Source organism: Mastomys coucha, unplaced genomic scaffold, assembly GCF_008632895.1.
Source record: "Mastomys coucha isolate ucsf_1 unplaced genomic scaffold, UCSF_Mcou_1 pScaffold14, whole genome shotgun sequence".
NCBI classification, from domain to species: Eukaryota; Metazoa; Chordata; class Mammalia; order Rodentia; family Muridae; genus Mastomys; species Mastomys coucha.
In genome coordinates this window covers 23,246,142-23,259,363 of record NW_022196896.1, presented here as the reverse complement: position 1 = coordinate 23,259,363, position 13,222 = coordinate 23,246,142, and the positions used below count along the sequence as shown (strand labels likewise).

The window sequence follows — 13,222 nt, the reverse complement described above, 5'->3', positions numbered from 1 at the left end:
AAAGACTTTATATATTCATGTTCATTTATGAAAATACTAGTAGTGATGTATTATTTTTAAGTATACAGCTAATATACTTGAAGTTATTTAAAATTTATATTGAGAAAAATGTATTTTCACTATTGCTGTAGACGAGCATCTACATAAGACTTTTAAATTGATTGTTGTTTTATATCAAACAACTTTTATAATACTTATTTTTATTGTTACAATATTTTATAAATTTTAAGGAATACGACAAAAAAGATATTGTAGGTATTGAAGGGGGTCTATGGGAGGAACAGTGGTACAAAAGGGGAACAAGAATGTGATTCAATTCTATTTAATTAAAATATGTTTTTAAATGTTAACAAATTAAGATAAATTGAAATCATGTAACTTTTCTCATCATAATGCAATAAAAGTTTAAAAAAAAGTCAGTCTATCTAGAACTTACCTGTGTCTGTATTAGTTTACTTTCTTCAATGTTGAAACCAAATTCCTGACCAAAAAAAAAAGAAAAAAGAAAAAAAAACAATTTAAAGGAGAGGGTAGTAATATTTTAAGCACCCAAGGAAGGAGAAAATTACTATGTGATAGTGTCTACTGAACACAACACAGACACCCATGAACACGCTTGCTGAGGGCAGCATAGCTAGATAGAAATTTAACGAGGTGGCATTTCTATTTAAACTAGAAAAGCTACTAACAATCAATAGCTGAGGGAGAGAGAATCTGTTTCTCCCTGAGACATGTCCCATGATAGGTTTCCATACTACATGATCAACCTTAAACATATGCACATATGGACAACTCGAATTGACCAAAAGGAATGTGTGTGTGTGTGTGTGTGTGTGTGTGTGTGTCTGTGTGTGTGTGCATGCATGTCAGTGTGTGTTTGTGTAATGACGATAATTATCAAAGAAGGGGTCATGGATTTGAGAGAGGATATTGGGGGACATGAAGAAGTAGAAGAGAGAGAGCAAAGGATGGAAAAGACATAAATACAGTGTACTCCTGTTTGAAATTCTAAAAGAAGAAATTGATTTTCAAAATAGTGATTCTGCATATTGCTAATGTTGTGAGTAAAAACTGTCTTTTACCCTTAAATCAGGAGTTGACCCAAATGACCTGTTTTATAAATAGATCACTCACAAACTACACCTGGTGTACTTTTCAACAAATAAGAAAGGGAGTGTTTCATAATTTGTCTTTCTTGACAATCAGATTTTATTCTACCAGCAAGTCATATTTGGAACAACAATGAAGGACTAGATAGTAAATACCTTTAGACTCTTCAGTCCACAATACTGTATTTTTAACTTTTTTTTTAGAGCACGAAGAAGACATCAACCATACAGAATAAATAAGCATAGCTGTGTTCCTATGAAACTTCATTATATGGACAATAAAATTTAAATTTTATATGACCCATATGCTATAAAATAATACATTTTACAATTTTTAATCTTTCAAACATTTACAAAGCACAATAAATCCCAGGTTGTAGAAAAGCAGATGTCAGATTATGCGACCCATGAACCAACAACTGAATAAGAAAAGGAACCCTCCATTAAATTTATTAGCCTATTTTGTGTTCTTCTTCTCCTGCTCCATATGAAGGAATCTTAGGAAAGTGGAAAAATAGAATTGAAGTGATTTGGGGTTGTGGGTAGTAGGGAGATAAAACTGGGAGAGGAACTTGATGAGAAATAGTCTTTTGTTTGTAACACAGAAGTCATACCTAGGGCCTTGTGTATTTTAGGAAGTTCTGTACCACTGAATTTAGCCCAGGGCTCCCAGATTTTTATATACATAAATGTTTTATGTGTTCATGAACTTTTCCCTCTCTTGACCTTACACTTTGCACGCCCACCAATAGCTATGATTCTGGCTGCATCTCTACTTCATGAATATCGAGGAAATGACTATTAACGGGGGATTTGCTCTTACATTTGGAATCCTTTTGAATCGTGATCATTTTAACTGTTTGTGTTGTTTACCTCCACGTGTTGGTTTTCCTTTTCCCTCAGACTCCATGAGTGGCTTTCACAGATAGTCATGATATCTCTGATTTGTTTCTGCTGCTGCACAAAGCATTTTACCCATAAACAGCAGAATAAAAGTCTGAGGATTTCTTGGCTATATTACAGTAAATTTTATGATTTACTCAGAAGCCAAAAATTCTCTGAACCACTTTGATAGCAAAGGAAGTGCCCAGAGCACTTTGGAAATGAAATGAGCCCAATAGTTTTCTTTTATATTTTTATCCAAAATTTGACCCAAATTTCCTGAACCAACCATACAGAAATTTCCACATCTTTCATATAGTTCTACAAACAAGAAAGCAAAGCATACATCAATTTGCATAATGCTTAAGGCTGAATTTGGAATGACACATGTGAGGTTTCCTTTGATGGAAAAGGATGGTTCATTTCTTTTTCTAAGGAAGGAATTTATAAGTAATTGGGAAACCCTGAGTGAGTGAGTGAGTGAGTGAGTGAGTGAGTGAGTGAATGAGTGAGTGAGTAAGAAAGTGCGAGAGTTAGAACAACTGTCACAGTCAATTTGACCTTAAAAGTTGCCACTAGCCCAGAATGTAGGTCCAGAGGGCAGATTTTGTGCAGATGGAAACACTGGCATATATGCTTTAATATAATTATGAAGCTGATTTGTCCCTATCCTGAACACGCTGTAGAGAATGGCACAGCAGAACAAGAGCCCACAGTTTAACCCTAGTCAGCAATAGGTATTATCCCTGAATAAACATGTTACTGAATTTGCTGTGTAATAGCCACTGAGTAACACTACATTCTCAAGTAGGCTTGGCTTTACATTCTCTGCACATACACGGAGGCTGCACGTCTGAAACAGAACTTAAGATTTTCTGCAATACTTTTCCTTGTAAATCAATGTGAGTCTAATAGCATTAGCAATTTGCCAAGAGAAGAATGATAACCCCATTGTAGCTTGGTTGACAACAAGCACTTTGGTAATTTCTCAGGAAAGGTATTTCCTGTTGATCATTAAAAGCCAAATTTTGAGTCACTTCCCCCTCTGGATTAAATAAATAGTATTAGTGTTTCAACTGAGTACAGTAAATATGGATTTCAAGACTTGTTTGTCTGCATTTCTTAAAACATTTATGAACATTGAACAGATGAATTTGTTTTAAGTATATTTTTTCATTTGAACACTTTTCCCAATGGTTTTTAATATGGATACTGTTCATCACATATTGAATAAAGGGACTTTCACTTTATTTAATGTCTTGACCCAAATCACATTGTCTCCATAAATATTTTACAGTCTGTGTGCAACAAAAGCATGATTGCCAAAGTCATGTCTGTACTTGTAGGTTATATACTATAAAAAATGGATTATTTTTCCTTCTCTTGTTTTTCAGTGAGGGAATTGGTCCATGAATTTGCCCAAGTGGATTTTTTACTTTTATTTTCCTCTCTTTTTTTAATAAAAAAAAAAAAAAAAAAAAAAAAAACACTAACTAACTAGCTCCTCAGGGGTAAGATGCTGGAAACATGGGTCTGTCCCAAGTTACTATCTCTATAAAATTCACAAAAGAATAAGAAAATATTGCCCACTTTACCTCTTTCCAGCTGTTTTTCTGTGAAAGAAGACATTTTGAGACCTCCATTATCTTGATACATAGTATGAAGTTCCTCTATGACTAACAGAATAAAGGTTATACTGCTTTTCAGTGGGGCAAAATAAAAGTCAAAATAAAATGAAAATGCAATAATTATTTCTTTTGAAAGCTAGCAAAATTTCACATTCTTTTTCACCAGTTATTTTCACACATTAAAACTAGCATATTGTTAATATTTTGGGAATGTACCTGAAAAAATTTAAAGTAAATAATGATTTTTCCAAATATCATGTTTTAACTTTATAATATGAAACGTGAAGATAATATCCTAAATTCTTAGTGAGATGCAATTAGCTTGGGTCATTAAAGATTGCAAATTTTTCATGTGTATTTTCCTTTTCCTTTTACGAAGTCACAAGGAGAAAAATCATTTATTCCTATTCAATTCATATTTCTTGAGATAAACTGAATTAAGTTTGTGTCTCTATAACAAACTCTTCAAAATTTCTGAATGCCTTTCGCTGAGACACCCATTTAATATATGTATCAATTAATGGTCAGTACAGATAGAAACAAATGGTTTTTTGATAGCAATTTATATTTTTGTGCACTTTTGTTTGTTCAAAATAATTTTGGTGCGTGTGAGAGATATCCATAAAGCCTACTTCCACAAGTGTTTGCATATAAAATTAGCTTAACTATATTTTATGTTTCATCACACAGGCCTTAGAAAGAAAGCATGAAAAGCATGCTAACAATGCCTTACAACCACACTTTGATTTGGGCTGCGGTTACCACTAATGACCTCCCTTCCCATGCCTGCTACCAACAGTAAGTGCTGTATCTCTTGGAGATGGGTTGGACAGGTCCACCAGGGAAAGCCTGCTACACTGAGAGCTCTAAGGAGCAGGCACCAGTAGAACTTAGCAGAATCATATGTCCCCCTGAAGCTTTTTGCATAAACTCCAACAAATATAATAATAATAATAATAATAATAATAATAATAATAATAATAATAATAATAATGATGATGATAACTTCTTCTATGTTCAAGATATCACAAAGACAATTTGGGAGCTACCAAGTACTGAATCTTTACAATGGCTTTAACCAGTCAAATTGAAATTGACACAGAAAAAGAGTAAGGAAGAGAGATGAAGCTAAACAAAGCTCATTGGCACGTACATCCCTATTTCACTGTTTCCACACAACCAGCTCTACTCTTGACCTTCCAATAATCTGGTAATATAAAGCCACAATTCCTTCATTTATACTTCAAAACTTTGATTTGCATTTTCCTGTCTTAGAAAAAAAATGAAACATAGCAAGCAAACAAACAACAACAAAAACAAATCAAATCCAAACCAAACAAGACAAAAAAAATAAGAATTTTGAGGAACAGGGCTGATGGATGAATTAGTTAGTGGCCACTGCCCGATGTCAATTGGAAAGATAGAAGTACCCTGGCCCAAGCTCTCTCCCATCAGTTCACAGTAGTGCCAAACCCTGAGCTTTCAGCTCAAGTATAAACACATCCTAGAAGAAATAAGCATTAAGACCTGCTTTCTGATATTTGATTTAAGGGTGAAAAACAACATATTATTTTGTTTTCTTTTCAGCTGGTAAATTCCTCCAAATTATTTCTATTTGATAGAAATAATTTAACTGTGCAAGATAATTTAAGTTTAAAAGTAACCTAAGACATAAGATTACTCTCTTTAAGGTTAATATTATCTGGAATTTAAAAAAAAAAATGAGTATGGTGCTTGCAACTATGAATCTCAAACAATAAAATGGACACCCAGTCATCTGAAATCATCCATGTTCACTGAAGACTAAAGCCACAAAGTAAATGTCCTTCTAGGAACAATTATTTTGAATGCATGGATTGCAACTGTCTATGAGCTAGAATCATGTTGACATGAACAGGAGCAAGCAATAACAGGAATAATATGGAAATAAATGTACAGTCAAGCACATATGCACACTCACATGCACATGTGCACACTTGCTGGCTTGAGTGTGCACACACACACACACACACACACACACATCTCCATCTTTTCCTAAACAGAGCTCTTATATCAAAAGATTCAGCAAATGTATACTTACCAGAACAGAAGCTATAGAATATATTATGAATAATATAAAAATGAGGGATATGTGAGATGTAAGAATGTTGCTATTGAGTAGATAAAAATCTTGATTTGTGTTAGTTACCTTTCTTTCTGTATAACACAGTGTTTAAGATAGCTAGTTTTCCAGCAAACACAGGACCTATGCAGGGCTACACCACGTCTTCTGTGTACAGTACAGCTTTCAGCTTAGTATTTTTTTTTCTGGTTTTTCGAGACAGGGTTTCTCTGTATAGCCCTGGCTGTCCTGGAACTCACTCTGTAGACCAGGCTGGCCTCAAACTCAGAAATCTGCCTGCCTCTGCCTCCCAAGTTCTGGGATTAAAGGCATGTGCCACCACTGCCTGGCTCAGCTTAGTATTTTTATGGGACTCCTGAGTGTGTGAATGAATGTATCTCTGACTCTTGTGCTTGCTCTTGAGATTTTTTTTCCTTCTGTTGGGATGCTTTGTTGGGCCTGAATATGTTGTTTTATCTTACTTTATTTTTTTTTTTATGTCATGTTTGGTTGTTATCTTTTGGAGGGCTGGTTTTTTTTTTCTAATGACAAATTAAGATAATTGGGTGGGGCAGAAAAGAGGGGGATTGGGGAAACACTGGGAGGAGAAGTGAGAGGAGAAACTGTTAAGGATACTGTGTGAGAATATATTTTAAATAAAAGGTGTACGTAGGGGTGGAGGAGAAAGCAAGCTTTCAAAGAGAAAAGGTTTATTTTAGCTAAATGTTTTAGAAGTCCCAGTCCATGGCTGAGTGACACTCTTGCTTTGGGCCTGTGGTGAACTAACACACCATGGAGGAAGTGGAATTAAAAAAAAATACATCTTCATTATCTGAAAGCCATAGCGAATAAAGACAGGAAACAATAGAAAGTAAGGAGCGAGGAAAGGAAACTATAAGGAATAAGGAGGATGTTGATCTCACACTTCCCTTCCAGAGCTACAGTGATTTAACTTCCTCCCACTGGGCCCTGCCATGTCCCCATACCCTTCCTGTAGGGTTCAAGCAATGACCACATGGGCCTTTTTGGGATCTTCTGTGGTTAAACTAGCACATTGACCAAATGTATTGTCATGACTCTTTAGAAGTGTTGAGACAGATAGCTATGCTGGGTATGTTGGTGCATAGCTATGGTCCCAGCAGGACAGAGACAAAAGCAGGGAGACATCTGTGAGTTTGAGGCCACCTTTGCTTACATAATGAGCTGTAGGATAGTCAAAGTTGCGTAATAGAGAGACATTCTCTCAAAAGACCAAAGAGAGAAGGAAAGAAAGAGAGAGAGAAAGAAAGAAAGAAAGAGAGAGAGAGAGGGGGAGGGAGAGGAGAAAGAGAGAGAGAGAGAGAGAGAGGAAGAAGGGAAGTCAAAGAAAGTTATGATAATACACTGATGATAAATCAACACAAGAAAGTCCAAGCTAAGGCAAAACCTGAAAGAGAAAATGAAAGGCAAAGTCACATTGGAGACAGCACAAAGAAAGTAAACATACCTGAGAGCATAACAATATAAGGAAGTTAGGAAGAAAAAGGTCAACAAAGAAACAGGAGCAAAGGATTTTTTCATTATTAAAGAAATAATGACAGATATATAATAAGAGTCAACATAGATATAATGAGTATTTTTTAAATGAAATATGAAGAACCAAAATAGAAAACCATTCCAAGGTTTAGTAGTGCAAGGTCTAGAAAAAGGGCTCTAGAAAGTGAAAAACAATACCAATAAAAAAAAAACCACAAGTATCCTGGTTGTTACTGGATGTCACATATAGATAAAGCATCTAGCCACAAGCCTTCTATGAAGGTGAAAGTCTAAAAAAAGAAGGAAGGAAGGAAGTTTTAATCTGAATAAGGATGGAATGTTGTAAAATCTTCAAGAAAACACAGTCATCACCAAATGCCAGTGGTTCTTTTTATTGTAGAGTATTCACCAGAAAATACTACTCAGAAATGGGATTAGCCAATAGAAAGTCTTTATTAGCAGGCCAATGACTACAGTGGGTATTCAGGATGGAGTGTAGCCCTGAGCCTTTGTAAAGGTGGGCCTTTAAGGACAATAAATAAATATATACATACATACTTGCATATATACATACATGCATACATACATACATACATGCATGCATACATATTCTGGATTGACATATTGTAGTTAACAAGAACAGTTACCCAGATGCCAAAAAGCAAAGTTAGCACATTTAGAGAATTTTCCAGAACCATGATAGATTAGGCATTTGTTTTACTTTTAGCAGGTTGTGCTGTGTAAGTGCTGAGTTTTACAGCCTCATTGAAACTTCTGTCATGGAGTGAGTTGTGCTAAAGTCTAATGCCTGTCCCATTGTGGCCTGCAGAGCCAGAGAACATATGGAGGACATGATGAGAGTCTAAAGAGTTAGCAAGGTGTCATATCATTTAAAGCCACTTCTGAACTGGAGGCCATCTTCCCATTAAGAACTGCCTGTTTCTTTCTGTTTTCAACAAGTAAAGTTCCTGGCAGTATACTTCCCACAAGCCAGCTACCAGAAATGGTCACATGTATGTGAAGTGCTGTAAGATCAATTGCAGTGTCCTGTGCAGCCATCTTGCCCCAGGATCATTCAAGGATCTTTGCAGCTAAAAAAATACTAATCCTTTCTTCCATCACCAGTTCCCTTTTCAACTGCTTATTCACATCTACATTTGAGTATAATAAGTTTTTCATTTGAAATGGTTTTCTCACTGCCCCTTTTCTTGTCAATCTTTTTTCTGCCTTTTCTATTAGAAAGCCACCTGAAATGTCTCTACTAAGGTGTTTAGAGGCAGGGCTGGAAATGTGGTTCAGCAAATGAGCACTTATTTTTGTTGAAGATCTGGGTTTAATTTCCAACAACCTCATGATAGCTCATAATTGTCCATAAGTCCAGTTCCAAGAGATCTGACCCTCTTCCAATCTCTTCAGGCACAAGGCATGCTTCTGGTGCATAAACATGCATTATTAGAGCAATATTCTCTTACACATAAAATTAAGTAAGCCTTTCAAAAGAAATCTTTAAAGAGACGCTGGTAGAGCACTTGCCTACCAGCTAGAGCATGCTAGAAGCCGGTATCATTGTTTCTTTTAAGTGCTTAAACCATGTATTTTTGAGCTAGTGTTTAAGAGCACTTTAAAAGTCCACACAGAGATAATAGGGAAGTTACAAATCCCTCACTGTCTTCTCAAAACTTCTGTGCTATTGCCATATGGTTTATCCTTTGGGTATAACTTGATTATCCCATTGCCATGTTCCAGCAGAGATAACCCTGTCCTAGCCATCGTGTCAATGAGACAAGCAGAACATTACATTGACTGTGAAGTCTATGACAATTGGAATGAAGTTCTTGACACTCCACAGAAGGGAGCTTCTTATGACCAGCACTGGGCATTCCACCCCTTGATCCCTTCCCTGCATTACCACTACCACAAGTGATCTTGGTAGATGTTAAAGTATATTAAATCATAGACTACAGTGGGGCTGTGTTTGGTAGCTTTCATGGGGTTTTCATCTGGAATAATGTGGTACCTTGTGGTGATGAAGCTGTTTGGAAGTTATACATGCTCTTACAGAACCCCTTCCTCTTAAGAGGCTCTAGGAAATGTCCAACATCCTTAGTCATCAGGGGAATGCAAATCAAAACAACCCTGAGATTCCACCTCACACCAATCAGATTGGCTGGGATAAAAAAACTCAGGTGACACAAGATGCTGGAGAGGTTGTGGAGAAAGAGGAACACTCCTTCATTGCTGGTGGGATTGCAAGCTGGTACAACCACTCTGGAAATGAGTTTGGTGGTTCCTCAGAAAATTGGGCAAAGTTTTACTGGAGGACCCAGCTATATCACTCCTGGGCATATACCCAGAAGATGCTACAACATATAATAAGGACACATGCTCCACAATGTTCATAGCAGCCTTATTTATAATAGCCAGAAATTGGAAACAACCCAGATGTCCCTCAACAGAGGAATGGATACAGAAATTGTGGTACATCCATACAATGGAGTACTACTCAGCTATTAAAAACAATGAATTTATGAAATTCTTAGGAAAATGTATGGATCTGGAGAATATCATCCTGAGTGAGGTAACACAATCACAAAAGAACATACATGGTATGCACTCTCTGGTAAGTGGTTATTAGCCCAGAAGTTTGGAATACAGGAAGAACAACCCACAAACCACAAGAAACTCAAGAAAAAGGAAGACCAAAATGTGGACATTTCATTCCTTCTTAAAAGGGGGAACAAAATACCCACAGAAGGAGTTGCAGAGACTAACTATGGAGTAGAGACTGAAGGAAGGACAAGCCAGCCTGATATAGCTATTTCCTGAGAGGCTCTGACAGTACCTGACTAATGCAGATGTGGAGGCTCACAGCCATCCATTGAACTGAGTACAGGGTCCCCAATGAAGGAATTAGAGAAAGGACCAATGGAGCTGAAGGGTTTGCAGCCCCCTAGGACAAACAACAATATGTACTAACTAGTACCCTCAGAGCTCCTAAGGACTCAACCACCAACCAAGGAGTATACATGGTAGGACTGATTGTTCTGGCAGCATGTGTATAGTAGAGGATTGCAAAATCAGTCATCCACATTTTGAAATAGGATTTATCTCCTGATGCAGCATCAGAGCCTAACAGTATTAATGGCCAGATCTAGTGTTCACATGGTCTTCTGAAGAAGCCATGGGTAGCTGTTGTAGCTGTCCACATAAAGACACTGTTCCAGATAACCAACGGAACAAGTTTAAGGTCATTAATGTGGACGACAGTGGGAATGAGCTAAGCTCTGGTGTAATGGAGCTCACAGACACAGAGCTGATTTTGTACACCCGGAAACGTGACCCAGTAAAATGGCACTACCTCTGCCTACTACAATATGGCTATGGCTCTAATCTGTTTAGTTTTGAAAGTGGTCAAATGTGTCAAACTGGACAAGGAATTTTTGCTTTTAAGTGTGCCCGTGCAGAAGAATTATTTAACATGTTGCAAGAGATTATGCAGAATAACAGTATAAATGTGGTGGAAGAACCAGTTGTAGAAAGCAATAGTCAGCAGAGTTGGAAGTCCCGTGGACACCCCGGACACCCACAACTCCAGGGCTTGGTGCTCAGAACTTCCCTAATGGGTATCCCCAATAGCCCTCCTTTGGAGACGCTTCATCCCACTTCTCGAGCAGGCATCCCTCCGTGGGAAGTGCTCGGTTACCTTCAGTCGGTGAAGAGTCTACACACCCTTTGCTCCTGGCTGAGGAACAAGTACATACTTATGTTAACACTACAGGTGTGCAAGAAGAGCGAAAAAATCGTGCAAGTGTGCACGTTCCCCCAGAGGCAAGGGTTTCTAACCTTGACGGCAACACACCAAAAGAAGAGCCGAGTAGCACTGAAGACAGGGACCCTTGCGTGGATCTCAAGCCTGAAGAAGTCCAGTTTGTTCTCAGACCGACCCCTGTTCAGAAGCTGCTAATGGAAAAGGAGAAAAGACCCAGTCAGTGGGAGTGGGGCTAGTAGCACAGAGGGGGACACTGGCTATGACAGTGATGAACGCAGAGATGTTCCCCCTGTTAACAAACTGGTGTATGAAAATATAAATGGGCTATCTATCCCTAGTGCCTCAGGGGTCAGGAGAGGCCATCTGCCATCAACCAGCACCTCAGATACCCAGAATATCAACAACTCAGTGCAGAGAAGACCTGCACTATTAAACTATGAAAATTTACCTTCTTTGCCTCCTGTTTGGGAAGCCCGCAAGCTCAGTAGGGATGAAGATGACAATTTAGGACCAAAGACCCCATTTCTAAATGGCTACCATAATAATCTAGATCCAATGCATACCTATTTTAATACAGAGAATGTAACAGTACTGGCAAGTGCTCACAAAATAGACTATTCTCGGCGAATGGGAGGAGAGGACCTCGGCCCTGTGAAGGTTCTGTGCCCCAGTGTAGGGGAATGCCAGGGCCAATAAGTGGGAGAGGGTGGGGTGGCAAGCATTGGGACGGGGGAGCCAACAGGGGTTTGTTCTTGTTGGTTTTGTTTGTTTGTTTGTTTGTTCCTGGGAGAGGAAACTGGGAAAAGAAAAATCATATGACATGTAAATAAAGAAAATATCTAATTCAAAAAAAACAAAACAAAAAAACAAAAAGAGGCTCTAGAAGTAAGCTTAATCAAGCCATTGACTCACCAGCTCAGAATCTGGCAGAATTGGTACCTTGATCTGTTGCTGCCCTATATGGAGTGAACAGACATTTGCTCACATCATCCCCAGGAAAAGTCAAGAGACCATATGTAAATATAAAAATGTGAATTACATTTACATATGTGTATAATGTTTCTGGAATGAGGGCCAGAAACTTTCAACAAACTGACATACAAATTGAAGCAACCAAGGAGGCAGCACTATAGTCTACATGAGAGCTTGTTTGCAAAAGTTTGGAAGTTTTAAAATTGTATTTTTTTCTCCCAAGCTATATTTTGTCCTTTATTTTTTAAAAAAGACATACTTAGAGATGAATCACTTCTATGTGTAAAATATTGTTCTAGTTTAAAGAATTGTCTCCAGAGAGGGAGCAGCCATTAGCCTTGAAGAGAAGGGACAAGGTGTGCTTACAGTAACCCTGAGCTCAACATCCTCCAGAAGGGTGTGGCTGTGGCCTTGATGAACCCACGAGTCTTCTGGCCTCTTTTCTCCTCTCCTGTCCGTCTTCATCTCACAACATCTTTGAAAAATAATAGGCATTTGGCATTCTTTCCCCTCCCTCCCTTTCTTCCTCCCTCCCTCCTTCCCTCCCTATCATCCCCGAGTTGGGGAAGGATCACTGTGTTTGGCAGCTGTCAGCTTGTCATTATTGGCCTGCTGTCCCATCTGCACTGCCTAGATTGTACAGTCACAGGGGGTTTTACCCAAACAGGCTCTCAGGGGAACTGTAACATACCTCTTGATTTGACTGTGAAGTTATACTTGTGATTATTAATAGACAAGATAAGAGGTTGGTACTCTGTTCATCTGTATTCCAGCTAATTATTCAGTTCAATCTAAGCTTATTATAATACTGATAGATAACCACACTGCATTTACAACTGTAGCTAGCAGTGGCCAAGTGTCTTGACACAGTGCTGTTATTTGGGTTTATCAGAAAGGAAGCTGGGAGGGGTGGGTACAGGAGATGAAGAAGCTGCTTTGGTTGATTAGCAATGTGCTGCATGGGACCATTTATAATGAAGCATATCATTTAAATTTTCCTTTACAAATGAGTCCAATGTGTGTTGCAGGCTGCAGGCTCCGTTAATTGTCACAAACATTGCCTTTTTTTTTTTAACATTATTAGCTCTTTGGCAGGATCTCCATTGTTGACTAAAAACTTGGCATGATCAGGGCTTGCTGAATAATTTAGGTGGTTGGCAGCTGGAGAGGAGAACACACACATCTCGGCAGACAGACATGCTGCTTGAGCTCTTTATATAATAGGATTGTATACAAAGCAGAGTAC

At 38.0% G+C, this 13,222-nt stretch overlaps 1 pseudogene; it reads left to right on the top strand.

The window, feature by feature from the left end:
- Window positions 1-10,330: 10,330 nt before the first annotated feature.
- LOC116088958 overlaps window positions 10,331-13,222 on the top strand; it is a 179,357-nt pseudogene continuing 176,465 nt past the window's right edge.